This window comes from Oncorhynchus nerka, linkage group LG1 (assembly GCF_034236695.1).
Source record: "Oncorhynchus nerka isolate Pitt River linkage group LG1, Oner_Uvic_2.0, whole genome shotgun sequence".
In the NCBI taxonomy this organism is placed as follows: Eukaryota; Metazoa; Chordata; class Actinopteri; order Salmoniformes; family Salmonidae; genus Oncorhynchus; species Oncorhynchus nerka.
This window is the reverse complement of record NC_088396.1, coordinates 31613840-31628565: the sequence shown is the minus strand read 5'-3', so window position 1 is coordinate 31628565 and position 14726 is coordinate 31613840.

Below are 14726 nucleotides of genomic sequence, written 5' to 3'. Positions count from 1 at the left end.
CTGTAAATTAAATATATTTTTATTTGGATTTCATGTAATGGACATACACAAAATAGTCCAAATTGGTGAAGTGAAATGAAAAATATAACTTGTTTCAAAAAACGATTTCAAAAAACAACTGAAAAGTGGTACGTGCATATGTATTCACCCCCTTTGCTATGATGCCCCTAAATAAGATCTGGTGCAACCAATTACCTTCAGAAGTCACATAATTGGTTAAATAAAGTCCATCTGGGTGTAATCTAAGTGTCACATGATCTCAGTATAAAAACACCTGTTCTAAAAGGCCCCAGAGTCTGCAACACCACTAAGCAAGGGGCACCACCAAGCAAGCGGCACCACCAAGCAAGCGGCACCATGAAGACCAAGAAGCTATCCAAACAGGTCAGGGACAAAGTTGTGGAGAAGTACAGATCAGGGTTGGGTTGTAAAAAAAATATCAGAAACTTTGAACATCTCACGGAGCACCATTAAATCCATTATTTAAAAAATTAAAGAATATGGCACAACAAACCTGCCAAGAGGGGGCCGCTCACCAAAACTCACGGACCAGGCAAGGAGGGCATTAATCAGAGAGGCAACAAATTTGACCTTTATTTGACCTTTATTTAACTATGCAAGTCAGTTAAGAACAAACTCTTATTTTCAATGACGGCCTAGGAACAGTGGGTTACCTGCCTGTTCAGGGGCAGAACGACAGATTTGTACCTTGTCAGCTGGGGGATTTGAACTTGTAACTTTCTTTGGCTACTAGTCCAATGCTCTAACCACTAGGCTACCCTGCCGCCCCAACAAAGAGACCAAAGATAACCCTGAAGGAGCTGCAAAGCTCCACAGCGAAGATTGGAGTATCTGTCCATAGGACAACTTTATGCCGTACATTTCACAGAGCTGGGCTTTACGGAAGAGTGGCCAGAAAAAAAGCCATTGCTTAAAGAAAAAAATAAGCAAACACGTTTGGTGTTCCCCAAGAGGTATGTGGGAGACTCCCCAAACATATGGAAGAAGGTACTCTGGTCAGATGAGACTAAAATGTTGCTTTTTGGCCATCAAGAAAAACACTATGTCTATGTTTTTCATTGGCAGGAACTGGGAAACTGGTCAGAATTGAAGGAATGATGGATGGTGCTAAATACAGGGAAATTCTTCAGGGAAAGCTGTTTCAGTCTTCCAGGGATTTGAGACAGGGATGGAGGTTCATCTTCCAGCAGGACAATGACCCTAAGCATACTGCTAAAGCAACACTCGAGTGGTTTAAGGGGAAACATCGAAATGTCTTGGAATGGCCTAGTCAAAGCCCAGACCTCAATCCAATTGAGAATCTGTGGAATGACTTAAATATTGCTGTACACCAGTGGAACCCATCCAACTTGAAGGAGCTGGAGCAATTTTGCCTTGAAAAATGGAACAAAAATCCCAGTGACTAGATGTGCCAAGCTTATAGAGACATACCCCAAGAGACTTGCAGCTGTAATTTCTGTAAAAGGTGGCTCTACAAAGTATTGACTTTGGGGGTTGAATAGTTATGCACGCTCAAGTTCTGTTTTTCTTGTCTTATTTCTTGTTTGTTTCACAATTGTTTTTATTTTGCATCTTCAAAGTGGTAGGCATGTTATGTAAATCAAATGATACAAACACCCCAAAAATCCATTTTAATTCTAGATTGTAAGGCAACAAAATAGGAAAAATGCCAAGGGGGGTGAATCCTTTCGCAAGCCACTGTATATGTCACTCCCTTTGGTTTCTTCCCCAGTCGTCATCGTTTCTGTTCCTGTTTCATGTCGGTGCTCTGTTTATGTTTCTTGTTGTGTTCATTTATTCATTAAATGTATTCACTCCCTGAACCTGCTTCCCGACTCTCAGCGTACATCGTTACATGCAGAAATGTGCAGAAAGTAGTTTTGAATGCATTTTTTTGAAGGGAAACAATAACAGTCTTGAACTTTTTTGGCAACATAGTGATATGTTCTTATATACTGTACAACGAGGAACTCAAATACAAACTACTAGTCTTCTCCCATTCCCATTTTTTAAACCATTGCCCCCACCCACAAGGTGTATAAACAACAACAATAAATAAGAATAAAATAAGATAATAGATACAAAACAAAAACGTGAAGAGTGTAAATCAATCAACACTAATTTCCATATGTAGGACAGTATGCAAGTGTGTGTGCATGGACTTTGCGGATGTATTTATTACATGTGCAGCACATAGTATTTGTTTTACAGTTCTTCTTTGGGGGGCAGAATTGGCATCTCCTCCTCTTGCCTGCCCCAGCTGCAGCCTCAGGTGGATCAGGACAAGATTCAGCCCCCTAAACAGTCTTCACAAGCACTGCAGAGGCTGCTGTGCGGTGGAGGTGCTCCCTTCTTTGAATGTATGGGGTTACAAGTGCCTTTCCCAGCTGCTCCAGGAACACCCTCCTCTTGTTCTCGCTTATCAGGCATCCAGATAGGGTTGATCTTGTTCCATATTACAAAGGCTTTGTATGAGCACACATCAATGATGTTATGAAAGATGACCAGGGGCCAGCGGGCAGTCATCCTCCTGCAGCTGTAAGTGCCAATCACCTTGTCCAGGTTGTTCACGCCTCCTTTATTGTGGTTGTAGTCCAGGATGATGGCTGGCTTCCTGTTCTCACGATCATTGATCTCAGCCATTTTGCGTAGGGTGCTCAGGAGGACCACATTCTTGTTCCTCTTTGGGAGGTAAGAAACTCAAGTGGTGGTGGGAGTGAAGGCAAACTTTGATGAGAGGGCCTCTCTCCCCCTTGTTGTGAGGAGTGCAGGGGGGAGCTCAGGCTTGTTCTTTCTAACTGTGCCAACCATGGTGATCCTCCTCTTCAGGAGTTGCTGGCTGAGTTCAATCAGTAGTACACAATCTCAATTTCTCATTGTGTGTGTGTGTGTCTTTGTAGTTATTGTGGTGTGTAAATTATTTTATAACTGCCAGCTCAAAGATGACCCGTAGACAATCTTTGTACTCTGGTGGTGTACAGCTTTCATGGAAATATGAACAAAGGCAATGTTTTGCTTTTTATAATGTTGGGGACACTCTAGGAAAAGTCATTACATAAATGGCTCAATAGAATATAATAAACATTTTAGCAAAAGTATAATATAGTCCGATATTTACACGTGTATGGGGGCAGTGTATAAACTGAGCAGTTGGAAAAATATAATTTAGGGGGTTTTCTCTGCTGTTGAACATAGTGGCGGGTCATTTTTTACCCTTAAGACAACACAAGGGTTAAGACAGTTGATGAGGTAATAAAACATTTATAAGTTACAGTCTTCAAGAATCAATGTCTATATATCAATAATTGTACAGTCAACAAATTGTTAGTACCAATCCCATATTGTCCCTTTAAATAAATGCAGTAAAATAGTTTCAGTCCTACACATCATCATCATCATCATATTATGTAAAGTACTTCCATATCTCACCACTGTTTTATTGTGAATCTGTAAATGAGTCACAATAGTTGCATAGTCTGCTGATGATTTCTTCACACAAAAGTTGTAACTGTACAGTCCTGTGTTTCGGAATTGTGCCCGACTTTAGTACCATAACATGCTTCCCGAGTGAGGGTAGTAAAACAGTATCACTATACGCACATATCAAAGCACTGTCAGAATTATGCATGCAACAAATTCCTTAGTATTCCATAAGTTTAACTTGTAGTAAATAAACAATAAACAAATAAACAATCAACAAACGCCCATACCAACAAAAAAAAACGAATTGCAGTCGCTGATTACATCCTTCTCGACTCATTGGGAGTTAGAATAGAGCAAACCCAAAAGTTTCAAGTTTAATTCGTCATAATTACGGGATACGCATGGTATACGTCGTCCAACGACATGCTCACTGGCAGGTTCCTTCTTGACAATGCAACAACAATAAGAAATAATAAAAGATAAGAATATGAACATAAAGTAAATGGCTCAATAGAATATAATAAAATTTTTAGCATAATATAGTCCGATATTTACACGTGTATGGGGGCAGTGTATAAACTGAGCAGTATAATACGTTGTGTGTGTGTGCTAAGGTGCGGAGAATCAGAGCAGGTGGTCAGTCCTGTTCAGTGGTCAGCAGTCTGATGGCTTGTACACTATATTACCAAAAGTATGTGGACACCTGCTCATCGAACATGTCATTCCAAAATCATGGCCATTAATATGGATTTGGTCCACCATTTGCTGCTATAACAGCCTCCACTCTTCTGGGAAGGCTTTCCACTAGATGTTGGAACATTGCTGCGGGACTTGCTTCCATTCAGCCACAAAAACATTAGGGAGGTCGGGCACTGATGTTGAACGATTAGGCCTGGCTCGTAGTTGGCGATTCATCCCAAAGGTGTTCGATGTGTTTGAAGTCAGGGCTCTGTGCAGGTCAGTCAAGTTTTTCCACACCGCTCTCAACCAAACATTTCTGTATTATGGTCCTAGCTTTGTGCACGGTGGCATTGTCATGCTGAAACAGGAAATGGCCTTCCACAAACTGCTGCAACAAAGTTGGAAGCACAGAATCGTCTAGAAGGTCATTGTATGCTGCAGCGTTAAGATTTCCCTTCACTGGAACTAAGGGGCTTAGCCCAAACCATGAAAAACAGCCCCAGACCATTATTCCTCCTCCACCAAACCTGGTGAAGCGTGATTCATCACTCCAGAGAATGCGTAACCACTGCTCAAGAGTCCAATGGCTGCAAGCTTTACACCACTCCAGCCGGCGCTTGGCATTGAGCATGGTGATCTTAAGCTTGTGTGCGGCTGCTCGGCCATGGAAACCCATCTCATGATGCTCCAGACATACAGTTCACGTGCTGATATTGCTTCCAGAGGCAGTTTGGAACTTTGTAGTGAGTGTTGCAACCGAGGACATACAATTTTTACATGCTACGCACTTCAGCACTCTGCAGCCCCATTCTGTGAGCTTGTGCGGCCTACCACTTCGCGCTGAGCCGTTGTTTCTCCTAGATGTTTCCACTTCACAACACAAGCACTTACAGTTGACCGGGACAGCTCTAGCAGGGCAGAAATTTTACGAACAAACTTGTTGGAAAGGTGGCATCCTATGACGGTGCCACGTTGAAAGTCACTGAGCACTTCAGTAAGGCCATACTACTGCCAATGTTTGTCTATTGAGATTGCATGGCTGCGTGCTCGATTTTATACACCTGTCGAGCAATGGGTGTGGCTGAAATAGCCAAATCCACTAATATGAAGGGGTGTCCACATACTTTTATATATATAGGGTAGATAGAAACGGTCTCTGAGCCTGTTGGTATCAGACCTCACTCTCCGATACCATCTGCCCGATGGTAAGGGAGAGAACAGCTCGTGGCTGGGGTGTGTAGGGTCATTGATGATGCTACTAGCCTTCCTCAGGCACCGTTTCATGTAGATGTCCTGGATGGGTGGGAACAAGGTCCCAGTGATGTACGTCTTCACCACCCACCCGAGGGCGTAGCAGTCTTGGGCGGAGCAATTCCCTTACAAGGCCGCGATGCAACTGGTCAGGATGGTCTTGATGGTGCAGCACTAGAAGGCCCGGGGCGTCATGCCGATTTCCTTCAGCCAGCTTAGGAAGTGGAGACGCTGTTGCACCCTCTTGACAAGAGTGTTGGTCCATGAAAAGAACTCGGTGATGTGTACGCCGAGGAACTTAAAACTCACGACTCTCTATTGCAGTCCCGTTGATGTGGATTGGGGCATGTTCCCTTCTCTGCTTCCTGAAGTCAATAATCAACTCCTTTGTTTTGCTGACATTGAGGGAGAGGTTGCTGTCATGACACCACAATACCTCCTCCCTATAGGCTGTCTCGTCATTTTAATCAGGCCTACAGCTGTGGTGCCATCAGAAAACTTGATGATGGAGTTGGTGTTGTGCACAGCCACGCAGTCGTAGGTGAACAGTGAGTACAGCAGAGGACTGAGGACACACCCCTAGGGGCCTCAGTGTTACAAGTCAGTGTGGAGGAGCTGTTGTTGCCAATCCTCACAACCTGTGGTCTGCCCGTCAGGAAGTCCAAGATCCAGTTGCAGAGGGTAGTGTCCAGACCCAGGGCTCTGAGTTTGGTGTCAAGCTTGGAAGGAACAACTGCATTCTTACATAGATGTTCCTCTTGTCCAGATGTGTTACGCCCGTGTGAATAGCGATGGAAATGACCTCTTCCGTTGATCTGTTAGAGCTGTAGGCTAACTGGAGTGGGTCCAGTGTGCCTTGCATGCTGGCCTTGATGTGGGCCATGACCAGCCTCTCTAAGTATTTCATGATGGGGCAATAGTCACTTGGGCATGTCACCTTGTTGGACGATGGCGGTCTCCTTAAAGCAGGTGGGGACTAGAGGCAGGGACAGGTTGAAGATGTCAGAGAAGACACCCGCCAGCTGGTCAGCACATACTCTGAGGACGCGGCCAGGGATGCTATCTAGGAAACACAGAGTTTTCCTCACGTCAGCCTCAGAGAGCGAAAGCATTTGGCTGCCGGAGCAGCGAGGTGTGAGGACAACACATTTCCTACCTGTGTGTGTCCATGCATAGCGGCCAGGTGAAGGGGAGTGTACCCAGCACTAGAGCGTACATTTTAACATCCACAGGAACATTGTTCTGCTTGGCTTGCTCCAGTAGCTGTATCAATAGTTCCTTGTTGCCCTACTTGGTAGCCCAGTGGAGGCAGGAGAAGCCAGTCACAAAGTCCCTCTTGGTCTGCAGGCTGGGGTCCAGGATTAGCAGTGGAAACGAACGTCCCACTTGCAGTCCGAAGCACACAGTATCCACTCGTGCTCCCGGGGTTCCAGGGCCACTGAGACACAGTCCCTGTTTGCAGGCGACAGCAGGGAGGCGGAGTCACCTTCGCTCCTGACAGTCTCTGAGATGAGAGCCGCGGTTGAACAAAGACTGACGTACCTGGAGACAGACAAAGACGGAAAGGAACAATTAGTAGGCTACATCTCGGAAATGGTAGCCTAAACAACTTGAGACTAGAGCCAGTGTGGAAAATCTGTACAAAAAACTAAAACACAAAAGAACGGTGTGTGATTTAATGTGTGTGTGTGTGTGTGTGTGTATGTTTGTGTGTGTAGCCTACCTGTGAGGAGCTGCTCATCATCAGCTCTATGAAGTTCCTTCAGCTGCTCTTGGGGGTGTTCCCGTCTCTGTCTAGCCCCTCCCACCTGGCGTCCTCTGTCAGAGAGCTGGACAGAAGAGCCCTCTGGGAGCCCCGGGAGGTCCTCCTACTTCCCCTCATCTGCACCTGGCCAGCTAACACACCAGAGTCTGTCTCTATTGCTGGAGCTGACTATATCCTCCTCCTGCACTGTCCCCACCACACCCCCCGTTGCCTTTACCCTCTCCATCATCGTCGTCAGGGTCTGTGCGCATCACTGAGATTGTGCTGCTCTTCTTCAAACACAAATTTCACTCCATCCTCCAGCTTCACGAAAGCAGTTGAACCTTTCATTGTACAGTGTTTTCTTTGACGGAACAATTTTTCACATTGATTCAAAATTATCAATCAGGTCTATGTTTGACCACCCCTCCTCTCTATTAGGAACTGCAGCACGGCTTGTTCTGTGGACTCTGTCGCCATTTAGAATAGTGGAAATTACTAACACGATAATAACTATTTAAAAACCAATGACATCATCCTCATTCCTGCTCTCCGACTCTCTCCTTTAAAGAGTCACTTCTGGTCAGTAAGAAAATTAAAACATTCAAAGAAATGTTTATTTCTATACTTTTTCTAAATATATATATTCATTTATGGGCCATGGAAAAAGGAATATTCTACAAAAAGAAAAGAAGGGACTTCTCTGACATGTACTTGGGTCTGAAATTGATCACAGTAGCCGTTCCATTTGAAATTAACAGAGGTTCAGAACCCTGACAGAACCATAATGGTAGCAGTGGCAGGATTTGATTTGGATAATACCAACTGTTGTGTCAGGGTTCATTCACTATCACCAGGCCTAATCGTTCAACATTAGTGCCCAACCTCTCTAATGTTTTTGTGGCTGAATGGAAGCAAGTCCCGCAGCAATGTTCCAACATCTAGTGGAAAGCCTTCCCAGAAGAGTGGAGGCTGTTATAGCAGAAAATGGTGGACCAACTCCATATTAATGGCCATGATTTTGGAATGACATGTTCGATGAGCAGGTGTCCACATACTTTTGGTAATATAGTGTACAAGCCATCAGACTGCTGACCACTGAACAGGACTGACCACCTGCTCTGATTCTCCGCACCTTAGCACACACACACAACGTATTATACTGCTCAGTTTATACACTGCCCCCATACACGTGTAAATATCAGACTATATTATACTTTTGCTAAAATGTTTATTATATTCTATTGAGCCATTTACTTTATGTTCGTATTCTTATCTTTTATTATTTCTTATTGTTGTTGCATTGTCAAGAAGGAACCTGCCAGTAAGTTTATACACTATCACTTAAGTATGGTGGCCCTTCAGGATAACAATACAGTGAGTCGAAAGACCCACACAACAAACTCACAGGAGCTAAATAGTGAACATAACACCCCCCGCCCAGCCCAAAAGCCTATTTATGAAAGGTAGTATCAATGTCCTGAAATCGCCCAGGACGTGCACGAGCCCTGACAGGTCTGGGAGCAGTGGCCACGTTCGGTGTGTTCACGGGAACACGAACACTGCTTAGACAGCTGGTGTTCCAACGTGGTCCATCTGGCAGTTGAAATATCACTGAGCCCAGTTGACGACTGACCTGACTTGGAGAGCACCAGAACGTGCTCAGTTTCTTGGCCCGGTGAGGACAACGTGCTCTGACCCAGTCAGACATCTCAGTGATTGGTGGCTGAGCTTTATGCTTCTTGTCGAACCTCTGCTTCATATCGTGCTGAGGCTTCCGCATTGAAGACCCAACTGCTGAGCGAGGTAGCAGTGCCCTTGGAGGGCGAAGTCTGGTGAGGGGCAGCACAAGCTCGTACCCCAACATGAGTGAGGCGGGGGAGACTCCCATAGTGGAATGACAAGCTGCACATTAGTGAAAAGGGGTCTGGGAGACTGAAGGACCCAGAGAGCACCCTTAGGCTGTGCGCGCACAGTCCATTTTTTAGGGATTGATTAAATCTTTCCACCCCCATTCACCTGCGGGTGACAGAAAGCAGTATGGCTGTGGGTGACACTTTTGGCTGCGAGATGAGGTGAAGTGTTTCGACAGGATCCGGGGTCATTGTCTCTGGTAATGGCCTGAGGCAGGTCCCAGGGAGCAAAGAGCTGATCAAGAAAGTTGACAATGGTCTCCGCTGTGACTGTGCCCATTGCTGTGACTTCGGGCCATTTCGAGCGAGGATCATACAGCACCACGAGGAACCTGTCCCTCCCCACAGGCATCAACCTTTAGGTCCCCACAATGGCTAGCTGGCCAGTCCAGAGGTTGTAGAGGGGGAGGGGCAGGTGGGCCAGTCTTCCCACTGATGTGACATGACGTGCAGGACCTGACAAGCTCTTCAAGGCCACAATCTATGTCAGGCCACCCCACTATGTCACGACACCTCTGTTACAGTTTGACGATGCAGAGATGACCTTTGTGCATCATCGCCCTTACACAACCCCTGAGGGCCGAAGGGATCACTGCACAGTGGCCATGTGCGATGCAGGCATCACCCCAGCATGATAGTTTGTTTTTCATCCGTGATAATGACTTCAGTTCTGATGGGACACAGGAAGGCCATCCGTTCTTGATGTACTTAATGAGTGTGTTAAATGATGGTTCTGCAGTCGACGTGATCTCCAGTTCCTGCAGGGACACCGTGTTCTATAGAGGAGAGTAGATGAGATGCACCAACTCCTCTTCACCATCTGTCACCATCTGAGTAGATGGGGCGGGACAGGAACTCTACTACAACATTGTATTTTCCTGGAGTGAACTGTATTTTGAAATTGTTGTAGGCAATCTGACCACCTAGGGGAGACAGAGGGGCCTCTGTCTTTCTTGTACCTGGGCATTTTTTTTCAATCCGCTGATCTCTTATCAGTTCCCTTGTATTGCGCCAAAAAATGACATATCTTTCAAATCAGCAACAAACTGTCTATCTGACTCACTAATTCGCTGATGTCTTTGTTTGAATAGAAGCCATCTCAGTAGAACATTTAGAGATTTCAAAAATGTTTAGCTGCTATTGTTACTTTGTATGAGACCGTATGATCCAAAGTGCTGAAATTGCAGCGCCCTTCCTCTCTGAGGCAGTGTAGGAGGATAGCACGTTTCCTGGTGCCGGCAACAGTATCCAGTCCTATGGCTAGAAGGTACAAATAGCCTTTCCATTGCTCACAGGGAATGACAGGATTGCCTGGGTGAGGTAGAAATGGGTCTAGAGCAGGCAGAAAGAGGGTGGGGATGATAGGTGCGGGATCAGCCATCCTGGTCGCCAAGAATTTTTGTAAGCACAATGTTATCTATGTGCAAAACAAAACGCTGCAGTTCACAATGCATACATGAAGTCTACATGGCAAAAATCCCAAATGTTCCATAAAATTACATTTTATTTGTGTGAATATCAGAGTCAAATGTATAAGTCAACTAATTACTGACCAGTAGGCCTAGTTTGTTTGATCGTGGCTAACTGTTGACATAGTTGAAAGGTTGATCAGAAAATCTATCAGGAATCTGAATAAACTCAGTTCCTCTCTGTTAGAACTTATACAGAGAGGAAATGAGAAGTTTGTTAGATATTTTTTATTTATCACTGAAATGATGGACTAAAAGTGTTATTGGATAACGATTTTAATATCTAAACAAAAGTTGTATTTTTCATGATTAGATCTGCCTCCATCTGTTTGTTTTCTCTGCTGTGTCTTGGGCATTGTTGATATCTGTGGCTGCAGTGTGGTACTGAGACACTAGAGGGCTCTAAGTAACTGCCAAGAGAAACTGACCTGCACTATAATACAGTATATTTCTTCCTCAAAAATGATTTCTTATCGTCATTGGTGATTTAGTTCTTCCCAGTTCTGGAAGAGATGTAAACATGACATTGTGCACTTGTGTTAGACTACAGCACGTTCCATGACTAAATGAGGTGTAACAGTGGCTCTTTGTGAAACTCCTCTCAATGGAACACTCCTCTCAATGGAACAAAATTAAAAAATAAGTTATTAATAATAAGTTATTTTCATCAACTTCTCATCATCTTATCAAGATTGTTTTTCTTTACAACTATTTTTCAGGTGATGTGTCCGTAGACTATAAAAGGTGTTTTCTGCCATACTGAGATGATCTATTATCTGCAGTGTTCCCTTCATGAAGCTCTATGCACTTCACCTTCTCCTGGCAGCCGGCTGTGCTACCTGTAGCGATGTGCAGTTGCAAAGTAATCATTCTTTGTGAACGACTCTTTTTACTGACTCGAGTCATAATTCATTTTTCTGAGGGACTTGTTCATTTTAGTCGTTCATTTGACCAGTGTTCGTGCTGGCTGCAATGAGGCCTACAGCAGGATTAATAAACGACGAGCATCCGGCTCTGAGTCCGACCATCAAATGTCTTTCAGCCTCTGTTCAACGAGCTCGAGAACGAATCGTTTGGAGTGGGGGCTGCAGGTCGCAAGCATGTTGGCGGCAGCATCATGCTGTGGGGATGTTTTTCAGTGACAGGGACTGGGAGACTAGTCAGGATCGAGGGAAAGATGAATGGAGCGAAGTACAGAGATCCTTGACGAAAACCTGCTCCACAGTGCCCAGCACCTCAGACAGGGACGAAGGTTCACCTTCCAACAGGACAACGACCCTAAGCACACAACCAAGACAACACAGGAGTGGCTTCGCGACAAGTCTCTAAATGTCAAGGGGTCTGAATACTTTCCGAATGCACTGTATATTTACACTACGAGTCAAAGACATACCTATTTTATTTTTTACTATTTTTGACATTGTAGAATAATAGTGAAAACATCAAAACTATGAAATAACACATGGAACCATATTTTATACTTAAGATTCTTCAAAGTAGCCACCCTTTGCCTTGATGACAGCTTTGCACACTCTTGACATTCTCTCAACCAGCTTCACCTGGAATGCTTTTCCAAAAGTCTTGAAGGAGTTCCCACATCAAATCAAATCAAATCAAATTTATTTATATAGCCCTTCGTACATCAGCTGATATCTCAAAGTGCTGTACAGAAACCCAGCCTAAAACCCCAAACAGCAAACAATGCAGGTGTAAAAGCACGGTGGCTAGGAAAAAACATATGCTGACATATGCTGAGCACTTCTTGGCTGCTTTTCCTTCACTCTACTTTCCAACTCATCCAGAACCATCTCAATTGGGTTGATGTCGGGTGATTGTGGAGGCCAGGTCATCTGATTAAAGCATCATCACTCTCCTTCTTGGTCAAATAGCCCTTACATAGCCTGGAGGTGTGTTGGGTCATTGTCCTGTCGAAAAACTAATTGTAGTCCCACTAAGCGCAAACCAGATGGGATGGCATATCGCTGCAGAATGCTGTGGTAGCCATGCTGGTTAAGTGTGTCTTGAATTCTAAATAAATAGCTGACAGTGTCACCAGCAAAGCACCCCCACACCCTCACACCTCCTCCTCCATGCTTCACGGTGGGAAGCACACATATGGAGATCATCCGTTCACCTACTCTGCGTCTCACAAAGACACGGAGGTTGGAACCAAAAATCTCAAATTTGGACTCATCAGACCAAAGGACAGATTTTCACCTGTCAAATGTCCATTACTTGTATTTCTTGGCCCAAGCAAGTCTCTTCTTCTTATCGGTGTCCTTTAGTAGTGGTTTCTTTGGAGAAATTCGACCATGAAGACCTGATTCACGCAGTCTCCTCTGAACAGTTGATGTTGAGATGTGTCTGTTACTTGAACTCTGTGAAGCATTTATTTGGGCTGCAATTTCTGAGGCTGGTAACTCTAATGAACTTATCCTCTGCAGTAGAGGTAACTCTGGGTCTTCCTTTCCTGTGGCGGTCCTCTTGAGAGCCAGTTTCATCATAGCACTTGATGGTTTTTGTGGCTGCACTTGAAGAAACTTTCAAAGTTCTTGAAATGTTCCAAATTGACTGACCTTCATGTCTTAAAGTAATGATGGTCTGTAGTTTCTCTTTGCTTAGTTCTTACCATAGTATGGACTTGATCTTTTACCAAATAGGGCTATCTTCTGTATACCACCCCTACCTTGTCACAACACAACTGATTGGCTCAAACACATTAAGAAGGAAAGATATTCCACAAATGAACTTTTAACAAGGCACACCTATTAATTGAAATGCATTCCATGTGATTACCTCATGAAGCTGGTTGAGAGAATGCCAAGAGTGTGCAAAGATGTCATCAAGGCAAAGGGTGTTAACACTTTTTTGGTTACTACATTATTCCATATGTGTTATTTCATAGTTTTGATGTCTTCACTATTATTCTACAATGTAGAAAACAGTAAAAATAAAGAAAAACCCTTGAATGAGTAGGTGTGTCCAAACTTTTGACTGGTACTGTATATGATGTATATAAAGAAATTGCAGGGGGCAGTTTGGGAAAAAATGTATCCCGTGTGGATAGGGCTGTAGCCTTAATAATAGTTCCTGCAGAATTAAAACATTCTTGCAGTAAAAGTATACACTAAATGTAGGCAAAATTTGGACTTTGGAACAGGAGTGGAGAAATGTGATTTATTTCTTTGAGAGAATGCAATGCTCAGTTAGATACAATCAGTAGAGGTGCTGTCTTCATCATAAAAGCGTCATAAAAGCTGATAGTATTCAACCACGTAAAATATGCATCGAAGCCGAACTGAAATCAGAAACAAAAATAGAAACACATTGGGTTGTTCTCTTAGCCTGCTTTTCCCATACAACCGGTCAAATCGATATCATTTGGACATTTAGCACAGAAAATCTTTTCTGTTTTTTTTGCTTTCTATTTTCTCCCCAGTCCATCCGCAGAAGATGACAGATAACTTTACCAATGTCAACTAGATTGAAGCATTCTTTCCATCGATCTATTACATTATTCTGGTGAGCAAGGGTTTATTTAGTCGTCTAGGGCAACATATAATGACAGAAGAGAAGCTACATATATCTAATTATAGACAAGTTGACTAACAAATAGCCTACCAAAATGTTGGAAGTTATAATCAGAAACATATCTAAATCAGGGAAAACAAAATCCTGCACCCTCTGTCAAAAATAGTTTCTATATTTGCGGGTTAGGGTTGGGTGCGGGCCTCACTTTTCACATTTTCACTTTATCTGTTGCGAATGGGTTGTTAGCAATTGCCGGCATGAGCGGGTGAACAAACAGCTGACCCGCGCACCACTTGTGTTTGTGTGTGTGTGTGGAGGCAGTAGATGAAGCATGTGCGTGGGGAGTGGGTGGTGGGCTGGGTTGTCCATGTGGAGTTGGAGGAGGGGAATCTGGGTTGGGGTGACTTTCACTGTATCCTGAGGAGAAACACACCAATACAGAATCTGGCATGCTGTAGTGCTGTTGGCATCAGAGTAGTATTAACTAAAATGGTGATCAGTGACCTTACTGCACAGTGTCTCACTCACTCACTCACTCACACTCACTCACTCACTCACTCACTCACTCACTCACTCACTCACTCACTCACTACCACTCACTCACTCACTCACTCACTCACTCACTCACTCACTGTCTCTCTCACACACACACACACACACACACACACACACACACACACACGGGCAGGCGTG